The sequence below is a fragment of the Choloepus didactylus genome, chromosome 10 (genome assembly GCF_015220235.1).
Source record: "Choloepus didactylus isolate mChoDid1 chromosome 10, mChoDid1.pri, whole genome shotgun sequence".
In the NCBI taxonomy this organism is placed as follows: domain Eukaryota; kingdom Metazoa; phylum Chordata; class Mammalia; order Pilosa; family Megalonychidae; genus Choloepus; species Choloepus didactylus.
The window spans coordinates 110809352-110833362 of NC_051316.1; the positions used below are offsets into that span (position 1 = coordinate 110809352).

Genomic DNA, 24011 nt, shown 5'->3' on the forward strand with positions numbered 1-24011 from the left:
ATTATTTATTTATTTATCCTTGCAGTTCTGGTCATGTTTACTTTGTGTATTTTTAAAATTTTATATATATATATATATATATATATTTTTTTATTGAGGTTGTTCACATACCGTACAACTATCCAAAGACCCAAAGTGTACAATCAATTGCCCATGGTAACATCATACAGCTGTGCATCCCCACAATTAACTTTTTCTTCAATTTTTAGAACATTTTCATTACTCCAAAAAAGAAATAAAGAAAAAAAAAGGAAACTCAAATCCTCCCATACCCCTAACCACTCCCCCCTCCATTATTGATTCATAGTTTTGGTATAGTACATTTGTCACTGTTGATGAAAGAATGTTAAAATACTACTAACTGTAGTATATAGTTTGCAGTAGGTATATATGTTTTTCCTATATGCCCCTCTATTATGAAGTTCTAGTTATAGTGTCATACATTTGTTTTAGTTCGTGAGAGAGATTTCTAATATTAGAATAATCATGGACATTGCCCACCACAAGATTCACTGTTTTATACATTCCCATCTTTTAACCTCCAACTTTCCTTCTGGTGACATGCGTGACTCTGAGCTTACCCTTTCCACCACCTTCACACACCATTCAGCACTGTTACTTATTCTCACAATGTGCTACCATCTCCCCTGTCCATTTCTAAATGTTTTAAGTTCACCCTAGTTAAACATTCTGCTCATAATAAGCAACCGTTCCCCATTCTTTAGCCTCATTCTATATCCTGGTAACTTATATTTCATTTCTATGAGTTTACATATTATAATTAGTTCATATCAGTGAGACCTTATAATATTTGCCGTTATGTGTCTGTCTTACTTCACTCAATATAGTGCCCTCAAGCTTTCTTCATCAACCCATTTCTCTTAAGACAGTTTTGTTCACACACCATATATTCCGTAAACAATCGTTGGTTCCCTGTATAGTCATGTATTTATGTATTCAGCGCCATCATCACTATCTGTATAAGGACATCTCCATTTCTTCCACAAAGAAGGAGGAAGAGTCAAAGAAAGCAGAGAGACAAAAGAAAAAGAATAGAGAAAGAGAGAGAGAAAAAAAATGACAGCTAGAAAGCAACAAAAGGATAGATAGCATTAACCTAAAGTAGAATAAAGAGTCAGACAATATCACCAATTCCAGGAGTTCCATACCCTTCCCCTATTCCCTGCCACCCCATATGCATTTAGCTTTGGTTTATTGCCTTTGTTATATTAAAGGAAGCATAATACAATGTTACCATTAATTATAGTCTCTAGTTTGTATTGATTGTATTTTCTCCCCAGTCGTACCCTATTTTTAACACCTTGCAATGTTGACATTCATTTGTTCTCCTTCATGTAAAAACATATTTGTACCTTTTATTACAATCATTGAACACCTTAGGATTCCCAGAGTTACACAGGCCTAGTGTTTATCCTTTGTCTTTTGTCCTGGTCTCCCACATGGTCCCAACTTTCCTCTTTCAACCATACTCACAGTCATCTTTGTTCAGTGTACTTACATTGCTCTGCTACTGTCTCCCAAAATTGTTTTCCAAACTCCTCACTCCTGTCTTTTCCTTTCTGTCTGCAGTGCTTCCTTTAGTGTTTCCTGTAAAGCAGGTATCTTGTTCACAAACTCTGTCATTGTCTGTTTGTCAGAGAATATTTTAAGCTCTCCCTCATATTTGAAGGACAGTTTTGCTGGATATAGGATTTGTGGTTGGTAGTTTTTCTCTTTAAGTATCTTAAATATATTACCCACTTCCTTCTTGCCTCCATGGTTTCTATTGAGAAATCCGCACATAATCTTCAAGCTTCCTTTGTATGTAATGGATCGCTTTTTTCTTGCTGCTTTCAGGATTCTCTCTTTATCTTTGACGTTTGATAATCTGATTATTAAGTGTCTTGGTGTAGGCCTGTTCAGATTTGTTCTGTTTGAGGTACAGTGCACTTCTTGTATCTGTAATTTTATGTCTTTCATAAGAGATGGGAAATTTTCATTGATTATTGCCTCTATTATTGCTTCTACCCCTTTTCCCTTCTCTTTTCCTTCTGGGTCACTCATGACACGTGTCGGAAATAAAGCAGTACCTGTAAGGGAATAAACGCTCTCTCGGTTCTGGAGGAGAAAAGAATTTATTTACGATCTTGCAAGATAGGGCGTCCAGCCAAACACACGGAAGGCTGGCACGCCAGAGGAAGAGAATGGCGATCTTTAAATCTCCTACTCCTAATTCGCAAGTCCCTCCCCTGTTTCCCCATTGACTGGGTACTACAGAGGTTACAGCCTATCCGAGAACACTAACTAATTCATCTTTTGAGATTTTAATTTGTACAGCCAATCCCAGAGAGCCAACTAGCTCATTATTGAGATTTTGAACTGATTAGCCAATCCCCCCCAAATTTTTATTTTTTTGCTGTGAGTTCCCGCCTCTGATATTACCTCATATCTCTTTACATTCCAGTAACTATGGTTACTTTTCCATATAAGGAGCAGGCAGATTCTCTCTTCTCTTTGTCTGGGGCTTGTTTAAACTGGTTTTGCCTCCATTTCCCTTATTCCATGCTGTCTCTGTGTGAAAACGAAACTTATTCCTTTCTTACAACATGTACATTTGTGCTTTTCATTTTGTCCTTAAGTTCCTGGAGACGTTGCTTATATTTTTCCATTCTTTTCCCTATCTGTTCTTTTGTGTGTTGGCTTTCAGGTGCCTTGTTCCAGTTCCTGAGTGTTTTCTTCTGCCTTTTGAGATCTGCTGTTGTCTGTTTCCATTGTGTCTTTCATCTCTTGTGTTGTGCCTTTCATTTCCTTAGATTTTGCCAGTTAGTTTTTCGAACTTTCAATTTCTACCGTATGTACGCCCAGTGTTTTCTTTATAGCCTCTATCTCTTTTGCCATATCTTCCCTAAACTTTTTGAATTGACTTAGTATTAGTTGTTTAAATTCCTATATCTCAGTTTAATTGTAAGTCTGTTCCTTTGGGCCATAACTTCGTTTTTCTTAGTGTAGGTTGTAGTTTTCTGTTGTCTAGGCATGGTTTCCTTGGTTACCCCAATCAGGTTTTCCCAGACCAGAATGGGCTCAGGTCTTTGAAGGAGGGAATAATATCCGGTTTCTCTGAGGGTGTTTTAGAATATTGGTGCACCCTGTGAGGCCTCAAGTCACTGTGCTTTTCCGCCCAGCAGGTAGTGCCTGTCAGCCTGTAGCTCCAGTCTGGTGTAAGGAGATGTGGCCTGTGGCTGTTTTCCCCCAGGCTCTGGGGTCCAGTTCTGAATGGAAAGCAGGTAGTAGAGCTGGGCTCCACCTCTTTCTTCTTAGAGAAGATAGACCCGGTAGGGAGAGGTCATTAGAATTTCATTGGTCTCTCTCTGCCTGTGCTGTCTCCACTCTTGTCTGTTTCAGAGCACTGGCAACTAAAAATGGCTTGAGACTTTCTCCATCTAGCCAAAACAGGGACAGAAAGCCCCCTTCAGGGCAAGTCTGTGGCCACCCTCTGCCTCTCCAAGGTCAGTTGTCACCAAAAGTCTCTGTCTGCTTGTTGGGGATTCATAGCTTGTATGGAGCAGTCCATGTTTGTTAGTTAGAACCCCAGTTGGAGCTCAGCTGAGCTGTATTTGCTTGCTTGGGGAGAGCCGCTTCTAGCACAATGAGGCTTTGCAGCCTGGGCCATGGGGGGAGAGGCTCCCGGCTTGGATCCGCAGTTTTTACTTAACAGATTTTATGCTGCGATCTTAGGCATTCCTCCCAATTCAGGTTGGTATTTAGTGAGTGGATGGCCACATTTGTTCCCTTGCAGTTATTCTGGATTATTAACTAGTTGTTCCTGGTTGTTTATTAGTTGTTCCAGGGATACTAACTAGCTTCCACTACTCTCTTTGCCGTCATCTTAGATCTCTCCCTCACTTTTGAAGGACGGCTTTGCCAGATAAGCAATTCTTGCCTGGCAATATTTCTCTTTCAGTATCTTAAATATATCATACCACTGCCTTCTTACCTCCATGGTACCTGCTGAGTAGTCATCACTTAGCCTTATGTGGCTTCCCTTGTATGTAGTGAATTGCATGTCTCTTGCTGCTTTCAGGATTCTCTTCTCTTTGACATTTGACAGTCTGATTAGTGTGTGTCTTGGAGTGAGTCTGTTCGGAGTTATTCTGTTTGGAGTATGTTGGGCTGCTTTGATTTGCGTATCTATGTCTTTTTTAAGGGTTGAGAAATCTTCGACTATTATTTGGTAACTTAAAGTATGTGGGTATGTAAAATACACAAGATATGCTTTGTTAAAGTGTGTAGTTTTGTCCTCGAGAATACATAGGACAAAGCCCTAGTGAATATGGAAATTTGTGGAAGGATTTGTGATAGTGAATTTCGTTTGTTGTCTTTGTTGCTGACTACGATACCACTGGTTGAGTTCCTTGGAGAGGAAGGGAACACAGTTTTTGAAAAGCTTGTCCCCTAAAACACACGTACTTGCACTCACAAACTCTTACTTGATTCACAGTCCTATAGGCCTATTCTCCAATTTTGTTTTAAATTGGTTATTATACAGCCCTTTTTACCTATGCTTCTTTACTGAGCTGGACAAATGAGTATAGCAGTCTTTTGGGGTCAGTTTTCAGTGATATATAATTGCATACTCATTGAAGGATTTTTGGCTAGGGAATATTCCAGTTGGATTGTTGCCTGCCTCACCCTGCTCTGAACTGCTGCTATGCTTCATGCAATCCTATAAATCAGTGGACAGGATTGGCATCTGTTGTCAAGTTGGGTAGTCGATACTGGGACAGGGGAGAGGCACTCAATGCTAATAGAATGTTGAGCTGGCATGTGGATAAAACAGGTCGAGATATTTCAAGCCAGAGAAAGATTGGAATTCATGAGAAAGCTGTGTTTGTTCTTTCATTATTTAATTGTTCAATATTCATTCAGTAATTATCAAACACTTTCTGTATGCAGGCTTTGCTGGAGGTGCTGAAGACAGTGCTGGGCAAGGTTTCTGCCCTCAAATAATCTGCATTTGGTGCATAGAAAGGGATCACAGAGCAAGATGTTGGGTTGGCTCACAACTGTCCAGCCCCTGAGCGATGTGTTTGTGCAAAGATCCTCAAATCCTAAATAAAATGTTTAGAAATCTACTTCTGGGGTTCAGCCTTAGCAGTTGGGAAGATGGTGATGCCATTTGTTGAGATATGAATTAGGGACTCACAAGGACATATATAAATATATGTCAGTTAACCAAATTCTCAAGGGTGAAGGAGAGCATCATCTAGTCTAGTCATTAGTATAAGAGAAGAGTGCCAGGACCACTGATGAAGTCCAGTTTTAAGGGTCAAAAAGAGAGTGATGAACGAGCAAAGGAAACTGAGAAGTGGCATTAGTAATGCAATGTGTGTCAACACTGAGAAACCTATAAATGTAACTTATGACATGGAAAGTAAAAAAGGTCTGATTTATGGTTGACCAAATCCTTGATAGAATTCAACATCCTTTTTGATTAAAAAATGCAGAAAGCATTTTTTTAAACACAGCTAAGAAAATTCTTTAGGAACAAATACCCAGTATCATACTTAGTAATTAAACACTGGAAGCTTTGCCATAGAATTAGGAATTAGAAAACAATTTTGAAAAATAAGGATAATTAGGAGGGATTTACCTTTCTGAATATTAAAAAAAAATGCAGCTATAAGAATTTTAAATGATGCAGTGTTAACTGTGAAACAGATAAATAGATCAATGAATCTAAATAGAAAGTCTAGAAATAAATGAGAAAGAGGAGAGTTATATGCTTTGGCAAAGGAGATGTAACAACCAAGACAATATCAGTTTTTTAATTCCTTTGCATTTCTCAGGGAAATGTTCCCTTTCTTTCTTTGAATATTTTCTGAAATGAATACTATAGCCCTAAATTGGAGGGTTTAGTCCTTTAGTGCTCTGAAATTTAAGTCATCTTGATGTCAGTTAAGCCTTATTCAGAGTTTCTAAAATTTTTTACTTTATGTATGAAAATAGTTACCAGCATTTCCAACCCTGTCACTGATTCATCATCTCATTTGGAACAATTATACCACTTTCATTACTGACCATCACCCTTCCTAAAATGAGTCAGAATGGAGGGGCCATTAATATGATATATACAGCAGTTTCAAAATCTCATTCCCATTACAGATATTTCATAATTTCATAGTAGTAAGAAAGATCTATCCTCCCTTCCCGAGAGCCAGCAAAGATACAGCAATTTATTTATTTATTATATAATACTTTGTATCGTGCTTATTATTACCACATTGAAGATGTTAATTTAAACTTTATCCAACCATGCGTGAAGAAAATGTATCTCTGAATGCTTCTTCTCCTCTACAAGCGTCAGAAGTGGAGCAGTTTTATGAACCAGAGGCTTTGTAAAGTCTAGTTCTTTTGGAAATCCAAGGCTGAGCATGAGTCCTTGGAATTGAAAAACCCTGCAGCTTCTTTTGCACAGAAATGTGAGGGACAAATTGGAATCCAGAGCGACTTCCAGGATTTGGGCTTCGGCAGCTGGGGAGATGGTGATGCTATTTACTGAGATAACTCATTTGGATATTAATTTTCAGGGTATATATCTGATAACCAGATCCTCGAAGTTGGATGAGTATCATCTAATGAGATAGTAACATGAGAAGAGTGCCGGGACCATGCATGTATCTTCTTTTAAAGGTCAAAGAGAGGGTGATGAGTCAGCAGAGGACACCGAGAAAGAGCAGCCAGAGTGGCTGAGGGCAGTATCATGGAAGACAAGGAGAGAGATGGTTTTGAGTAAGGTGGGGAATGGCCTTGAGAGCTACTGAAAAGGCAAAAGAAGAGGAAGTGTTAATTCAATTCCTTGACCTAGAAGTTATTGGTAACCTTAATCAGAGAAGTTTCAGTGGGTGGCATGTGTATTTTTGCATTGTTCTCTGAAATCTGGGACCAGCCTGCCTGTAGTTCACTTACAGAGATGGGCTGAATTTTCAGCATTTAGAACAGATTCTTAGTTATAAGACACTGCTAGTCCTTTAAGTCTTGAAAATTCCATCAGGAGATTGAGGCTATGTAAATTTAAAGTTAGCTAAAAATGTTAACATCACTATCCTTGAGAGAGTATTTTCAGGTTTTCTATTTACTAACATTCTTCTTTGAGTGGGCTGTAAAGCGTGAATCATCATGTCAAGTCCCATTACATGCTTCTTTGAAGGAAACATTTCTTTGAAGTGTGATCGAATAATACTATTCATCAACACACGTGGAACAATTTGAATGAATGGAATGCCATTGTAATTAATTTTAATATTTTCTGATATGTATTAAAAGACCATGCTCAGTGCAAACTGTAGACATTTAATTCACTTCCCTCTTAAATGCCTATAGAAATGAAGAAAGAAATATAAACATAGGAAAGAATTGTCACTGTTGGGAAAAAGGAAAGTAAGCCATCAGTTGGTAAACTCTCTAGTGGGCCAAATAGAGTGAAATATCATCACCCTTTGATTTAGTGCCAATGAAAAGGAGCCTGCTGGGGAAGTCAGGAAACATAATCCCTAATAGAACTCAAACTCATCATCCTCAGGGCACGGAAGCTTTTGTCGATGTCTTTTTGTAAAAATGTCCATAGATGTTTTGCATTTATACGACATAAGTCCTTTTGTCAGTCTCTTTATTCTGATGTGTATATCCAGCTATACTTTTGGATGTCTCAAAGGCACGTTGTAGTAACATGGCCTTAATCAAACTTTCTGAGTGGCTGGGTCGGAATCTATATCGCCTTCCTCTCTCTACCTCCCATATCTAGTCTTTCATCCTCTGCTTCTTACATGGTTTACAAATCTAACCCTTCTCTTCGTTGCCACTGCCACTATCCAAGGCAGGCCACCATGATTTCTTACCTGAATTACTGCTTCGTCCCTCCTAAACTGAATTCCTCCCTCTTCTCTTGATCCCTTCCAGCTTTTTAATCTCTTCCAACTGCAATTAGAGTGATGGTTCTAAAGGTACTTTCTTCTTTACAACTATTTAATACTTTCTTATTAACCACAATACAGCCTAAAATCTTTTACATGATCTACAGGACATTCAGGGTCTGGCCCTTGCCTGCTTTTTTGGAGTCATCTTGAACCGCATTCAGTCCTTGTATTACTACATTGAGCCATAGTGTATTTCCACTAACTGTATGTTCTCTCTCTTCTGGGCTTTCAAACAGGAGCACTATTCTTGCCTCTTCACCTGACTCACTTATATCCGTGCTTTTCGTTCTCAGCTTGCACATCGTTAGGTCCTTTAGGTAGCTTTTCCTGACCCACTCTGGTCTGGGTGCCCCTCCCTCATGTTCCTGTAACACCTCCTGTCTCTTAGGCTTTATTGAAATTATTTGTTTTGTTGTTTCTCTTTCCTCTACGCTCTGAGTGCTGGTATGATAAGGACTATGTCTTCTTTGGTACCCTTCTGTGTTCAGGGTTTGGCCCAGTGCTTCATATTTACTTGTTGAAGAATGGATGGCAGATGATATATTACATTTGACTCCAGTAAGTTAGTGAACCCCTGAATCTTTCAGAAGGAGCAGCTTTATACTCTCACCCAGGGAACCTGCCTAAAGTCAGGCAGGATACAGTCTTCACAGAAAGGTATATCTGTCTTCAGATTGGGAGGTTTTTATATGTATGTAGTACATGTTATTCATGTTATGGCATAAAAAATAGTGATTCCTAAGATCATTGATTTTTTTTTTTTTTTTTTTTTTTTTTTTAGGAAATTGAACAAATTATCACTCTTAATCTCTGTATGTGTTGTGATTTTTATCTTGGTTAGGGACAAGTCTATTCTGGTTCTCAAAATAGAAACCTGGAAATTTTCCTAGCCTCCCTTTTCTCCTCCCCACCTCAAAAGCGATTCATCACCAATTTCTTCTTCTTTGTCCTTGAACAGATCTGCCCTCCCCCTTTCCGTTTTCTGTGATCTAGACTCTTGAAATCACTTCTTTTGCCCTGTGCCACCTTCCAGTCTATCTCAAAAATGGTCATTCTAAAGTACGAATTTAGTCTGTCTTTTTTGGGGTATTCAAAGCTCTTCATTTTCTTGCCTCTGCATTATTCTTTTACTTATTCACTATAAGTTCCCATCTTTTACATCATTATCCAGTAATAACTGATTTCCTTATGGTTGGCTGAAATCATCATATTGCTTCAAATCATCACGCCTTTATCTAGAATATCCTCACGTCTTTAAGAAAGCAGATGCTGACTTTCTGCACACTTCTCACCCCAAAAGTAGAATTAATCATTACCTGCATATTGGGATATATATTGTAGCATACTCCTTTAATTAATTTACTTACATTCCTGTCTCTCCTATTAAACTAAGCTGCTTCAGGCCAAGGGCTGTGTCTTATTTCTGTATTTAGTGTGACTCATACAGTGCTTAACATATAATAGGTGCTCAATAGATATCTACTGCATTGAAATGTAATGAAATACATATTATATTTTCATGATATAGAACTAACAGATGTTTTAGTGTGATTTTTAAAATTACCAGGTACAAAGTGCCATTCATATTTGTCTAATGTCCAAAAAGTATGACATAGGAAAGCAACAGATGAATTACAAGTGCCATAGTTCTTTAGAGAATATTGAGAAACAAGCCTGTGACATTTGAAAATTAATACACTACGTTAAAGTGAAAACAAATGTTATGTTCTTTGAATTTTTTATTTTAAGATCACTTTTAATGCCTATTGTAACTATTCAATTTACATATAAAACCTTTTAGAATACAAAGGTGTGTATTAAATTTTGGAAAGCACTTTTAGACCTCTTAATAATAAATAACCTGTCCTTATCCTTTAATTGCATTTTTAAAAGTAGTGTCTTCTTTCTGCACGTTAATGTGCATTAATGTTGGAATGTTTTTCTTCAGAATTTTTTTGTAAAATCTCAGCTATTTTGAATATTTTTTTCATCTTTAGCCTTAAACTTGCATCCTTTAATAGGAATATGGAAAAAACTGGGTTTATATGATCTGCTTCTTAGATTCTAAGTAAGATTTGTTAGCTAGTAGAAAAATAAAATGGGAAGTATGTCATTCTCAGTGAATAAGAAAAACTTGGTAGCCTTATTATTTCTGTTTTTTAAAAGGAGCCATTATTTCCCATGCTTTGTTTTATTTCTAACTTTGTTAGTCTCTGGTCTGTTAGTTGAGACCACGTCAGTGGTTTTTAGACCATACCAAAGGGGACTTAAAAGAAGGTACTGATGTTGGGTGTTTATAATGGGTACCTGTTCTATCCCTGTTAGGGCCCCATACTTACATTCCATCAACAACTAATGTAGTCCAATTTATCAAAAAAAAGTTTTATGATTTTTTAATGCAATTTTATTGAGATATATTCATACACCATAAAATCCATCCAAAGAATACAATCAGTGGCTCACAGTATCATGACATAGTGATTCCTTTATCACCGTGATCAATTTTAGAACATTTTCATTACTCCAGAAAAAGAAATAAAAATTAAAAAGAAGTCCCAAAACATTCCATACCCCTTAATTCCCCATTCTTGACCTGTAGTATCAATGTGATCTATTTGTTACTGTTGATAAAAGAATATTAAGATATGACTGTTAACTCTAGTCCATAGTTTGCAATAGGTATGTTTTCCCATATACCCCTCTATTATTAATTCCTTGTAACAGTGTCATACATTTGTTCTAGTTCATGAAAGAACTTTTGTATATTTGTACATTTAATCACAGTCATTGTCCACTATGAGATACACTGTTATACATTTCCATGTTTTAACTTCCAGTTTTTCTTTTGGTAACAAACGTGACTCTAAACTTCCGCTTTCTACCACATTCACACACAATTTAACAATGTTAATTATTCTCACAATAACATGCTACCGTCACCTTTATCTATTCCCAAGTTAACATTTAACTTCAACCTAGTTAAAGGGACCTATTAAGCAACTGCTCCCTATTCAGTAGCCTCATTCTATATCCTGGTAACCTTTATTCTAGATTTTATGTCTGAGTTTACACATTATAATTAATTCATAAGAGTAACATCATACAATATTTGTCCTTTTGTATCTGACTTATTTCATTCAACATAATGTCCTCAAGGTTCATCCATGTTGTCATGTGCTTCAGGACTTCATTCTTACTGCTGAATAATATTGCATCGTATGTGTATACCACATTTTCTCTATCTGTTCATCTGTTGATGGACACTTGGGTTGTTTCCATCTTTTGGCAATTGTGAATAATGCTGCTCTTAACATTGGTATGCAAATATCTGTTTGCATCCCTGCTTTCAGATCTTCTGGGTATATTCTGAGTAGCGTGATTGCTGTCTCATAAGGCAACACTGTACTTAGCTTCCTGAGGAACCACCAAACCATCTCCCACAGCAGTTGTACCATTTTTCTATACTGCCTGCAGTGAATAAGTCTTCCTGTTTCTCCACATCCTCTCCAACACTTGTAGTTTCCTGTTTGTTTAATAGCAGCCATTCTAGTAGGTGTGGAGTGATATGTCACTGTGCTTTTGATTTCCATTTCCCTAATAGCAAGTGAAGATGAGCATCCTTTTCATGTGATTTTTAGCCATTTGTATTTCCTCTTTGTAAAAATGTCTATTCATATCTTTTGCCCATTTTTTATTTGGGTTGTCTTTTTATTGTTGTGTTGTAGGGTTTCTTTATATATTCTGAATGTCAGACCTTTATAAAAAATGAGGTTTCCAAATATTTTGTCCCATTGAATTGGTTGCCTTTTTATCCTTTTGACAGAGTCCTTTGAAGATCAGAAGTACAGTTATCCCTTCCACATCATGGGGGCTAGGGAGCAGCGCCTCCGCAATTTGGAAAATCTACGTAAAATTTTTTGGTCCTCCCTTCGTACCAGAGAAGAAGTCTGAATTTTTTCTTTTATGGAATTTTTACAGCCTTATTGTAAAATTTGGGCCAAGTATTTGGTCAACGTAGGTCAATGTTGTGTAAAAATACTGTATGAAAAAGAAATCTAAAAATAGGAAATAAATATGAAAATTTAAAAAATAACAGCTGGTACCTGTCCTTTCCTTGCAAGGCTCAAGGGTAGCAGCTTTATAAATCAAGGCTTTCTTTATTATGAATCCTATTACGTAGGCAAAAAAGAGCAGCATTACCTTATCCCTTGTGCCTTTAAAACCTGGGTCTCACTTCTCTTCTTGACTGATGTATATCCTCTGAGACTTTTTTTCCAGTATAGGGCAGTTTTGTCAGCATTGAATATCTGTTCCAATTTGCACCTTTTCTCTTCAGTCGATTTCTTCAGGTTTCAGGAAATTTCCTGGCTGCCTCTTGATCGGCAGACACTGCCTCTCCTGTTACTTTTATATTGCATAGGCTAAAGCTTTTTTTAAGATTTTCAAACCAGCCCTTGCTGGCCTGAAAATCCATAGGGGTAGACCCTTCACCTTCATTTTACTTTAGGGAATCATATAAGGACTTAGCCTTTTCTTATATGATGCCAGAGTCTACCAGAATGCCTGTTTTATAACAGTCCTGCACCCAAAAGAATGTTGCACTTTATATGCAAGAGATGAGGATCTCGTGGTTTGTGCAAATGCTTTGCAGTTGTTGGTGTAGCTGCAGCAACTACTTCGTGGATGTCTTTCTCTTTTTTTCTTGATATGTCTTACAGGCCATTCATTAACACCATAATGGCAGCCAACCGCAGCTGCCATTTTGCCTGAATGAAGCATATCTAACAATCCTGCTTTTTCCTCCAAGTTCATCACTTTCCTCTGCTTCTTGGGAGCACTGTCCAAACCATTAGAAACACTGTGCTTGGGACCCATGATTTTAATGTGCATTTCTGAGTTTCTAAACTTTTCCTGTGTCATCTGGCCTTGGCATGTTGTCTGCAGCTTCTGCAAAGCTCCCCAAACATTTCCATTTAATTTCTTATGCCGATCAATGATATATTGAAACTGTGATGGGGAAAGTTGCAATGTGGAAGGGATAGCTATTCAATTTTGAAGAGGTCCCTTTTATCTATTTTTCTTTTGTTGCTTGTGCTTTGTGCTAAGTTTCTTAGACCTTACACCCAAAACTTGTTGTTTTGACCACTATGGCTGTATAATACGCTTTAAAGTCAGGAAGCATGAGTCCTCTCACTTCTTCTTTTTCAAGATTTTTTTTTAGCTATTTGAGGCCTCTTGCCCTTCCAAATAAATTTGATAATTAGCATTTCCATTTCTGCAAAGTAGGCTATTAGAATTAGGACTCAAATTGCATTGAATCTGTAGATCACTTTAGGTAATATCTTAATGGCATCTGGCCTTCCAATACATGAACACTGAATGTCTGTCCATTTATTTAGGTCTTCTTTGATTTCTTTTAGCAATATTCTGTGTACAAATCCTTTACATCGTTGGTTAAGTTTATTCTTAGATATTTGATTCTTTTAGTTGCTATTGTAAATGGAATGTTTTCTTGATTACCCCCTTGGATAGCTCTTACTAGGTATGGAAACAACCTGTATTTTTGCTTGTTGATCTTGTATCCCACCACTTTGCTGAACTCATTGTTAGCTCAAGTAGCTTTGTTTTGTTTTCAGGATTTTCTAAATATAAGGTCATGTCATCTCTAAATAGTGACAGATTTACTTCTTTCTAATTTTGATGCCTTTCATTTTTTTTTCTTGCCTAACTGCTCTGGCTAGAACTTCTAGCACAGTGTTAGTTAGCAGTGGTGACAGTGGAGAGCCTTCTCTTGTTCCTGATCTTAAAGGGAAAGCTTTTAGTCTCTTACCATTGAGTATGATTATTAGCCATTGGTCTTTCATAAATGCTCTTTATCATGTTGAGGAAGTTTCCTTCTATTCCTATCTTTCAAAGTGTTTTTATCAAGAAATGATGCTGGGTTTTGTCAAATACCTTTTTTTGTATCAATCTAGATGATCATGCAGTTTTTTTCCTTTCGATTTGTTAATGTGGTGTATTACGTTAATTGATTTTCTATTTTTGAACCACCCTTGCCTATCTGGAATAAAACCCACTTGGTCATGATGTATAATTCTTTTAATGTGCTGTTAGATTTGATTTGCAAGTATTTTTTTGAGGATTTTTGCATCTATATTCATTAGAGAAATTGATCTCTAGTTTTCTTTCCTTGTAGTATATTCATGAGGCTTTGTATTAGGATAATGTTGGCTTCATAGAATGATTTAAGTAGTGTTCCTTCAATATTTTGGAAGAGTTTGAGCAGGATTGGTGTTAATTCTTCTTGGGATACTTGGTAAAATTTGTCTGTGAAGCCATCTGGTTCTGGGCTTTTCTTTGTTGGCAGGTTTTTGAAGACTGATTCAATCTCTTTCCTTGTGATTGGTTTGTTGAGGTCTTCCATTCTCCATTCAATGTAGGTTGTTCACATGTTTCTAGGAAGTTGTTCATTTTATCAAAGTTTTCTAATTTGTTTACATATTGGTTGTTCATAGTATCCTCTCATGATCTTTTTTATTTCTTTGGGGTCCATGGTAATGACACCCCCTCATGTTTCTGATATTATTTATTTACTTCTCTTTTCGACTTTGTCAGTCTAGCTAAGGGTTCGTTGATTTTATTGATCTTCTCAAAGAACTTTTGGTTTTATTGATTTTTTTTTTTTTTTTTTTTTTGTTCTCCATTTATTTCCACTGTAATCTTTGTTTTTCTTTCCTTTTTCATGCTTTGGAACCAGTTTGCTATTCTTTCTCTACTTTTTCCAGTTGTTCAGTTAGGTCTTTGGTTTTAACTCTTTCTACCTTTTTAATGTAGGTATGTAGGGCTATAAATTTCCCTCTTAGCACAACCTTTACTGCATCCCACAAGTTTTGATATGTTGTGTTCTCATTTTCATTTGTCTCTGTATTTATTGATTTCTCTTGCGATTTCTTCTTTGAACCACTGCTTGTTTAAAATGTGTTGTTTAACATCCATTTATTTATTAAATATCTGGCTCTCCAGTTGTTATTGATTTCCAGCTTCATTCCATTATGATCAAGGAAAATGCTTTGTATTGTTTCATTCTTTTAAATTTTATTAAGACCTGATTTGTGCCCCAGCATGTGGCCTGTCCTTGAAAGTTTTCAATGAGCACTTGAGAAGAATGTACGTCCTGCTGTTTTCGGGTGCAATGCTCTATATATGTCTGTTAGGGCTAGTTCATGTATCATATTATTTAGGTTCTCATTGTCCTTATTGGTCCTCTGTTTAGTTGTATCTTTTGAAGAGAGTGGTATGTTGAAGTCTCCCAGTATAATTGTAGCGATGTCTATTACTTCTGTTTTGCCAGTGTTTGTCTCATGTGCTTTGGGGTACCTTGATGAGGTGCATAAATATTTATGATTGTTATTTCTTCTTGGTGAATTGTCCCTTTAATTAATATGTAGTACCTATTTTTGTCTCATAACATTTTTGCATTTGAAGTCTGTTTTGTCAGTATTAGTATAGCTGTCCCAGTCTTTTCTGGTTACTGCTTGCTTGAAATATCTTTTTCCTTCATTTCACTTTCAACTTATTTGTACATTTGGGTCTAAAATGAGTCTCTTGTAAACAGCATATATATGGATCATATGTTTTTTTAATCCACTCTGCAAATCTGTGTCTTTTGATTGGGGAGTTTCATCCATTAACGTTCAGTGTTATGACTGTAAATATAGTAATTTACTTTAACCATTTTATCCTTTGGCTTTCATTTGTCAGATCTGGTGTTTTTTCCCTCTGTTTTTATTCTTTTAGTTACCCTTACTAATTCTCTTCATTTCTGCACCCTCCTCCTCTAGGCCTCTCTCTCCTGTCTTTTCAGCCAACATAACTCCCTTTAGTAGTTCTTGTAAGGCTGGTCTCTTGTTAACAAACTCTCTCAGCTTCTGTTTATCTGTGAATATTTTCAACTTCCTCATTTTTGAAAGACAGTTTTGCTGGGTAGATATTGCTTGGCTGGCAATTTTTCTCTCTCAGTATCTTAAATATGTTGTACCACTGCCACTGAGAAATCAGCACTTAGTCTTATTTGACTACCCTTGTATGTGGTGAATTGCTTGTCTCTTGCTGCTTTCAGAATTTTCTCCTTCTCATTGGCATTTGACAGTCTGATAAGTATGTGTCTTGGAGTGGGCCTTTTTGGATTTATTTTGTTCAGAGTACACTAGACTTCTTGGATTTGCATATTTATATCTTTTATAAGGGTTGGGAAATTTTCAGGATTATTTCTTCGAATATTCTTTCTGACCCTTTTCCTTTCTCTTCTCCTTTTGGGACATCCATGATGCGTATATTGGTGCTCCTTTGTGTTGTCAATCATTTCTCTGAGATCCTGCTCAAATTTTCCATTATTTTTCCATTCGTTCTTTGTCTGTTTGAATTTTGTTGCTCTGTCTTCTAGCTCATAGATCCTTTCTTCTGCTTCTTCAAATCTGCTGTTGTGTGTCTCTAGTATATTTTAAATTTCATCTACAGTGTTTCATTTCCATAATGTCGGTTATTTTTCTGTGTATTGTTTCAAATTCTTCTTTATGCTCTCCTAGTGTCCTCTTAATATCCTTTATCTCTTTATGCATATTTTCCACCATTTATTTGAATTGATTCAGGAGATTTGTTTGAACTCTTTGATTAGTTGTTCCAGATTCTGTGTTTCCTCCAACTTTTTGAGTTGTTCCTTTCATTGGGCCACATCTTCCTGGGTTTATGTATGCCTTTTGATTTTTTGCTGATATCTGATTATCTTGATGGGTCTATTCTGAAGGTCAATTTCTCTCTCTTGTCTAGGATTTAGTGTTGCCTTGGATTGTGTTAGGGCACTGCTTTGACAGTTGGAGCGTTAGTATTTCCCAGCCCCTGTGTAGGCAGTGTAGACCAGCTCTGATGGGCCTGGCATAGGTTTTAGAAAGGCTCCAAAAAATCCTGCTTTCCACCCCTGACCTGTGCACCCTGCACAGGTCTAACTGGGTGGGGCTGAATCTCTGGGGTTCCCTATGTTCTCACTTTACCGGCCAATATCTGTTTCAGTGTTGCACCTCCTGCTGCTTCTTCCCTCAAGGGTGGGATGGGCAGTAGGAGCCATGTCCAGAGTTACAGTCCCAGTCCATATTTTCTCAGTCCCTTTGTCCCACACTGACCTGGGCCTTGATATGTTCTCCCCTGTCTCCCGGGTCCCCAAGCAGTTGTTTTGGACAGTTTTTGCCTGTCTACTTGCTGCTTTGGGGAAAGAAATAGATTTTGCCATTCCCTCCCTAATCCTCCATTTTTGAAGCTCCTCCTTGCTCCCTTTTTGCATTCCGCTCTCCCCAGTGGCTTGAGTCCTGCCGTGGGTTCCTGTGGGCTTGGGTCTCTGTGTCAGTGGGGTGCTGTCCCAGTGCTGTGAGAGACTTCGTAGACTGTTTCCCCAGTGGGAGGTGGGAGATCCCAGCAGCTGCCTCTGGGCACTTCCAAGCTGCATGAGGCCAAGTGAGGGGGAGGGAAGAGGACCGTCCCGGCCACAACGGAAGTTTCCTGCCTGATTGTTTTCTCTTTCTTTGATTCAGCATTTGTGGGATCCTTCTTCAGTCTTTACCTTCCTCTAGAGTTCTGAGCAAATGAGATTTGTTTTTGTTTTGTTTTGTTTTACTGAATCTGTGGGGTGAGTTTTCAGTAGATGTTTTGTGTCACCATGTTGATGATATTATTCTATGACCATTTAAAGTTAATTTTTGTGTGTGGTGTAACTAGGGGTTGATGTGGGTTTTTTCGCCCCATATGGTTAACCAGTTGATCTAGCCCCTTTTGCTGAAGACTTTCCTTTCCCATTGAATTGCCTTGGCACCTTTGTCAAAAATCAGTTGACTGAATGTGTGGGACTATTTCTGAATTCTTTATTCCGTTCCATTCAGATATATCTACACAAACATGAATATATTAAAAATATACATAATATATGTTATGGGTAATATATATAAGATGTACATTTTGACACTATTGTAATTATAATTGTTTGAATTCAGTTTTCTAATTGTTTCCTGCTAATATAGAGAAAATAATTGATTTTTTATATTAATCTTGTATCGTATGACTTTGCTTAATTCAGTTTTGAGTTCTAGCAGTTTTTTGGGGTTCTCTGGGTGTTCCTTTTTCTATGTAAACAGCCAAATCATCTACAAATAGGGACATGTTTACTTCTTTCTAGTCTTTATGCCATTTATTTCTTCTTCTTGCATTATTGCAGTGAGTAGGACTTCCAGTACAATTTTGAATACAAGTATGCAAGTGGGCCTCCTTGCCTCATTTTCAGTCTCAAGAGCAAACAATTCTGTTGTTTTAATTAGCTGTAGATTTTTCATAGATTCCCTTTATTAGTTTGAGGAAGTTCCCTACTCTTCTCACTTTGCTAGAATTTTTTAAAAATCATGAATGAATGTTGAATTTTGTCAAATGCTTTTTCCTGCATCTCTTGAAATGATCTTGTGGTTTTTCTCCTTAGGTTAATGTGGTGAGTTACATTGATAGATTTTTTTTTTTAAATAGACTTTATTTTTTAGAGAAGTTTTAGGTTTGCAGAAAAATTATGGAGAAAGTACAGAGAGTTCCCTCATATCCCCCCTTTCTTCTCTATTTCCTGTGCACAGTTTCTCCTATTATTAACATTAGTTAAGTAATTTAACATTATTCTGGTGCATCTGTTACAATTGATGAACCTTATTATCTAAAGTCTGTAGTTGACCAAGCATTCATACCTTGTGTTATACAGTTCTGTGGGTTTTAATGAATGCATACTGTCATGTGTCCACCATTACAGCATCACATAAAACACTTGCACGACCCTAACAATGTTCTGTGCTTCACCTCTTCAACCCTTCTCTCTCCCTCTGAAACCCTGGCAACTGCTGCTCATTTTTCTGTTTCTATCATTTTCCCTTTTCCAGAAAGTCATATAGTTGGAATCATATACTATGAAGACTTTTCAGACTGACTTTTTAATATTAGCAATATACATTTACATTTCCTCTGTGTCTTTTCATGGCTTGATAGCTCATTTACTTTTCTTGCTAAATAATAGTTCATTGTTTGGGTGTACCACAGTTTGTTTATCCATTCACCTATTGGAGGACATCTTGATTGCTTCCAGTTTTGGGCAATTACGAATAAAGCCGCTATAAACATTCTTGAGCAAGTTTCTGTTTGGACATATTTTCACCTCATTTGGATAAATACCTAGGAGTACAATTGCTGCTTCATTTGATATGCCTGTGTTTAGCTTTGTAAGAAACAGCCAAACTGTTTTCCAAAGTGCTTACCATTTTTGCATTCACATCAGCAATGTGTGAGAGAGTTCCTGTTAAACTCATTGGTTGATTTTTGAATATTCTACCAACATTGCATTCCTGGAAGAAAGGTTACTTAGTTATAATGTATTATCCTTTTATTTAATTGTCATTGTTCACATACCATACAATTATCTTAAGATCCAAAGTATACAATCAGTTGCCCATGGTACCATCATACAGCTGTGCAACCATCACCAAAATTATTTTTTTTTCAATTTTTAGAGCATTTTCATTACTCCAGAAGAGAAATAAAGACAAAAAAAGGAAACTCAAATCCTCCCATATCCCTAACCATCCACCCTGCATTGTTGACTCATAGTATTGGTATAGTACATTTGTTACAGTTTATGAAAGAATGTTAAAATACTACTAACTGTAGTATATAGTTTGCAATAAGTATGTATTTTTCCCTATATGCCCCTCTATTATTAACTTCTAGTTACAGCATCATACATTTGTTCTCGTTCATGAAAGATATTTCTAATATTTGTATAGTTAATCATGGACATTGCCCACTACAAGATTCACTGTTTTATACATTCCCATCTTTTAACCTGCAGCTTTCCTTCTGGTGACATATGTGACTCTGAGCTTCCCCTTTCCTCCCCATTCGCGCACCATTCAGCACTGTTAGTTAGTCTCACAATGTGCTGCCATCACCTCTGTTCATTTCCAAACATTTAAGTTCAACCTAGTTGAACATTCTGCTCATATTAAGCAACTGCTCCCCATTCTTTAGCCTTATTCTATATCCTGGTAACATATTTCATGTCTGTGAGTTTACATATTATATTTAGTTCATATCAGTGAGACCCTACAATATTTGTCCTTATGTGTCTGACTTGTTTCACTCAATATAGTGCCCTGAGGGTTTCATCATCAGCTCATTTTTTTTAAGATGGTTTTCTTTACACACCATACATTTAGTCCTAGGTAAATAATCGATGGTTCCCTGCATAGTCACATATTTATGTATTTACAACCCTCACCACTATCTATATAAGGACATCTCCATTTCTTCCACAAAGAAGGAGGAAGAGTCAAAGAAGGTAGAGAGACAAAAGAAAAAGAAAAAGGAAAGAGAGAAAAAAAAAAGCATGACAGCTAGGAAGCAACAAAAGGAAAGATAACGTTAAACTAAAGTAGAATAAAGAGTCAGACAAGATTACCAATGCCAAGAGTCCTGTACCCCTCCCTTATGCCCCCCTCTTATATGCATTTAGCCTTGGTATATTGCCTTTGTTACATTAAAGGAAGCATAATACAATGTTTCTGGTCATTATAGTCTCTAGTTTACATTGATTGTATTTTTCCCCCAGTACCTACCTATTTTTAACACCTTGCAAGGTTGACATTCATTTGTTCTCCCTTATGAAAAAACATATTTGTACATTTTATCACAATTGTTGAACACTCTAGGTTTCACTGAGTTAATACAGTCCCAGTTTTTATCTTTCCTCTTTCCATCTGGTATCCCACATCTCCTAACCTTCCTCTTTCAACCATACTCACAGTCATCTTTGTTCAGTGTACTTACATTGCTGTGCAACCATCACCCAAAATTGTGTTCCAAACCTCTCACTTCTGTCTTTTCCTATCTGTCTGTAGTGCTCCCTTTAGTATTTCCTGTAGAGCAGGTATCTTGTTCACAAACTCTGTCATTGTCTGTCAGAGAGTATTTTGAACTTTCCCTCATATTTGAAGGACAGTTTTGCCGGATATAGGATTCTTGGTTGGCGGTTTTTCTCTTTCAGTGTTTTGAATATATCACACCACTTCCTTCTTGCCTCCACAGTTTCTGCTGAGAAATCTGCACATAGTCTTATCAAGCTTCCTTTGTATGTGATGGATCACTTTTCTCTTGCTGCTTTCATGATTCTCTCTTTGTCTTTGATGTTTGATAATCTGATTATTAAGTGCTTCAGTGTAGGCCTATTCAGATCTCTTCTGTTTGGGGTACGCTGCACTTCTTGGATCTGTAATTTTATGTCTTTCATAAGAGATGGGAAATTTTCATTGATTATTTCCTCTATTATTGCTTCTGCCCCTTTTCCCTTTGCTTTTCCTTCTGGGACACCCATGACACATACATTACTGCATTTCGTGTTGTCATTTAATTCCTGAAGACATTGCTCAAATTTTTCCATTCTTTTCTCTATCTGTTCTTTTGTGTGTGGGATTTCAGGTGGCTTTTTCTCCAGTTTCTGAGTGTTTTCTTCTGATTCTTGAGATCTCTTGTTGTATGTTTCCATTGTGTCTTTTGTGTCTTGTGTTGTGCCTTTCATTTCCATAGATTCTGCCAGTTGTTTTTTTGAACTTTCGATTTCTGCCTAATGTATGACCAGTGTTTTCTTTATAGCCTCTATCTCTTTTGCCATATCTTCCCGAAACTTTTTGAATTGATTTAGCATTAGTTGTTTCAATTCCTGTATCTCAGTTAAAGTGTAAGTTTGTTCCTTTGACTGGGTCATGACTTTGTTTTTCTTAGTGTAGGTTGTAGTTTTCTGTTGTCTAGGCTTCTGGTTTCCTTGTTTACCCCAATCAGGTTTTCAGACCAGAACAGGCTCAGGTCCCAGAAGGAAGAAATATTTAGTATCTGGTTTCCCTGATGGTTTGTCTTAGAGGATTGACACACCTGTGCTTTTCTGCCCAGCAGGTGGCTCCTGTCAGCCTGTCACTCCCCACTGTTGTAAGGCCGTGTAGCCCATAGCTGTTTTCTCTCAGGCTCCAGCATCTGGTTCTTAATGGAAGGTGAGTAGTAGAGCTTGGCACCACCTCTTTCCTTTTAGGGAAGATATGCCCCCTAGGGAGTTTTCATTTGCATATAGATAGGTTCTTTTTCTCTCTGACTCTGCTGTCTCCACCCTTGTCTGGGTCAGAGCACTGTGAGCTGAAAATGGCTGAGGCTTTCTCCACTGAGCCGCCCAGGTTGAGAGAGAGAAAAAGGGACAGAAAACCCCTTTTCAGGGTCAGTCCACAGCCCCCACTTTCACCCTTGGCCAGAGAAGCACCCGGTCCTCTGGGCTCCCCCTCCCGAGACAGAGAAGTCCCCTGGCTCTTCAAGGTGAGTTGTCACTAAAAGCCTCTGTCTGCTTGTTGGGGATTTGCAGGTTGCATTGATCATTCCACATTTCCCAATTAAAACCCCAGTTGGAGCTGGACTGAGGTATATTTGCTTGTTCAGAGAGTGCTGCTCTCTGTCTCAGTGAGGCTTTGCAGTTCAGGCTGTGGGGGACGGGAGCTCCTGGCTTGCATCTGCAGTTTTTACTCACGGATTCCATGCTGTGATCTCAGGCATTCCTCCCAGTCCAGGTTGGTGCATGATGTGTGGACAGTTGCGGTTGTCCCCCAGCAGTTATTCCAGATCATTTACTAGTTTAGTTGTTCCTGGTTGTTTATTAGTTGCTCTGGGGACTAACTAACTTGCCCTCCTCTCTATGCTGCCATCTTCTTCCATCCTACTAATACTTTGTAAAGGTATATTGCTCTCTGATTTTCTTTAGTGTAAACCTTTGTCAGGTTCTGGTATTACAGTTATGCTGGCCTTCTAAAACAAGTCAGATAATGACCCCTCTCAAGTTTTTGAAAATATTTACATAATATTGTTACTATTCTTTCTTGAATGTTTGATAGAATTAATCAGTGAAACCACCTGGGCTTTCTTTTGGGGAAGGTTTTTATTGCTTTTTTTAAGAAGAACAATTTCTTTTATAGACATGTGGCTATTCAAATCTTCTGTTTCTTCTTGTGTCAATTTTAGTAATTTGTATTTTTAAGTTAATTTGTCCATTTCATCTAGGACCTTCTTTATGTACAGTGCTGTCTTAAATCATTTTTCTTAGAATTTTATTTAAATATGTAGAATCATAAAACTTACGCTTATAGCTTATATTTATTCGTATAGCTCTGATATACCTATAAACCAAACAGCTTACAAAGTCAATTTAACTAAAACTATAAAATCAACATAAACTCAAATTAATGTGGCAGGAAAACAGACCTGAGGCAACATCTTTCTACTCTTATAGTGTTAGAGGCAGTGTTTAGGGTGGTTGAGAACATGGGCTTTGGAGTAAGGTGAAGTTCGAATTGTGCTTTGCCTTTCACTTTGTGCAGGTAAATTAATTTGTTCATTTGTAATAGGATAATAATTTACCTAAATTTTATGATTATTGGAATTAGGAAACATATGTAAAGCCTAGAACAGTGCTTAGCAAATAATTTTTCAATAAATACTGTCTGTAAAAATTACTGTTACATTGTTCTACTGAAATTTAATGGTCAGTGTTAGGTTTAATGGTAGAAAGTCTGATTCTATACTTCATGTGTTTCTGATTTTGACTTTAATAGTACAAATACTCAGAATGTGTGCTTGCCTAACATACAGTGTGGTATTAATAACTTTGTAGCTTCATTTGCTAATTTAGGATAATCAAAACTCAAATTTAACCTATGCACTGCCAGCCTGGACTACTTGAATCATTGTTACTTGATAACTCTGTGAAGCTGAGTTTCTAATCCAATTATTGCCCATGTCAGATAAGGGAAAATAATATATAAAGTTATTTTCAAATTCTTGGCAATGTAGAAAAAGCATTATTTTTCAGCATAGTGCTTATCATCAGACTGTTGAAGGAAATCAGAAAATTATAGAAACAACTTATTCTCAGCATTTTGGGAA

The 24011-nt window shown here is 37.2% G+C and overlaps 1 protein-coding gene across 6 annotated transcripts in view; it reads left to right on the top strand.

The window, feature by feature from the left end:
- KIAA1958 (KIAA1958 ortholog) overlaps positions 1–24011 on the top strand; it is a 231923-nt gene that overhangs the window by 104901 nt on the left and 103011 nt on the right. For 2 of the 6 annotated variants that reach the window (XM_037797927.1, XM_037797921.1), the window contains one exon: positions 21987–22081. The exons of the other annotated variants lie outside the window; for them this stretch is intronic. The gene's annotated coding sequence lies outside the window, so the exon portion shown is untranslated. The remainder of the gene's footprint in view (positions 1–21986; positions 22082–24011) is intronic. 6 annotated transcript variants of the gene reach the window in all.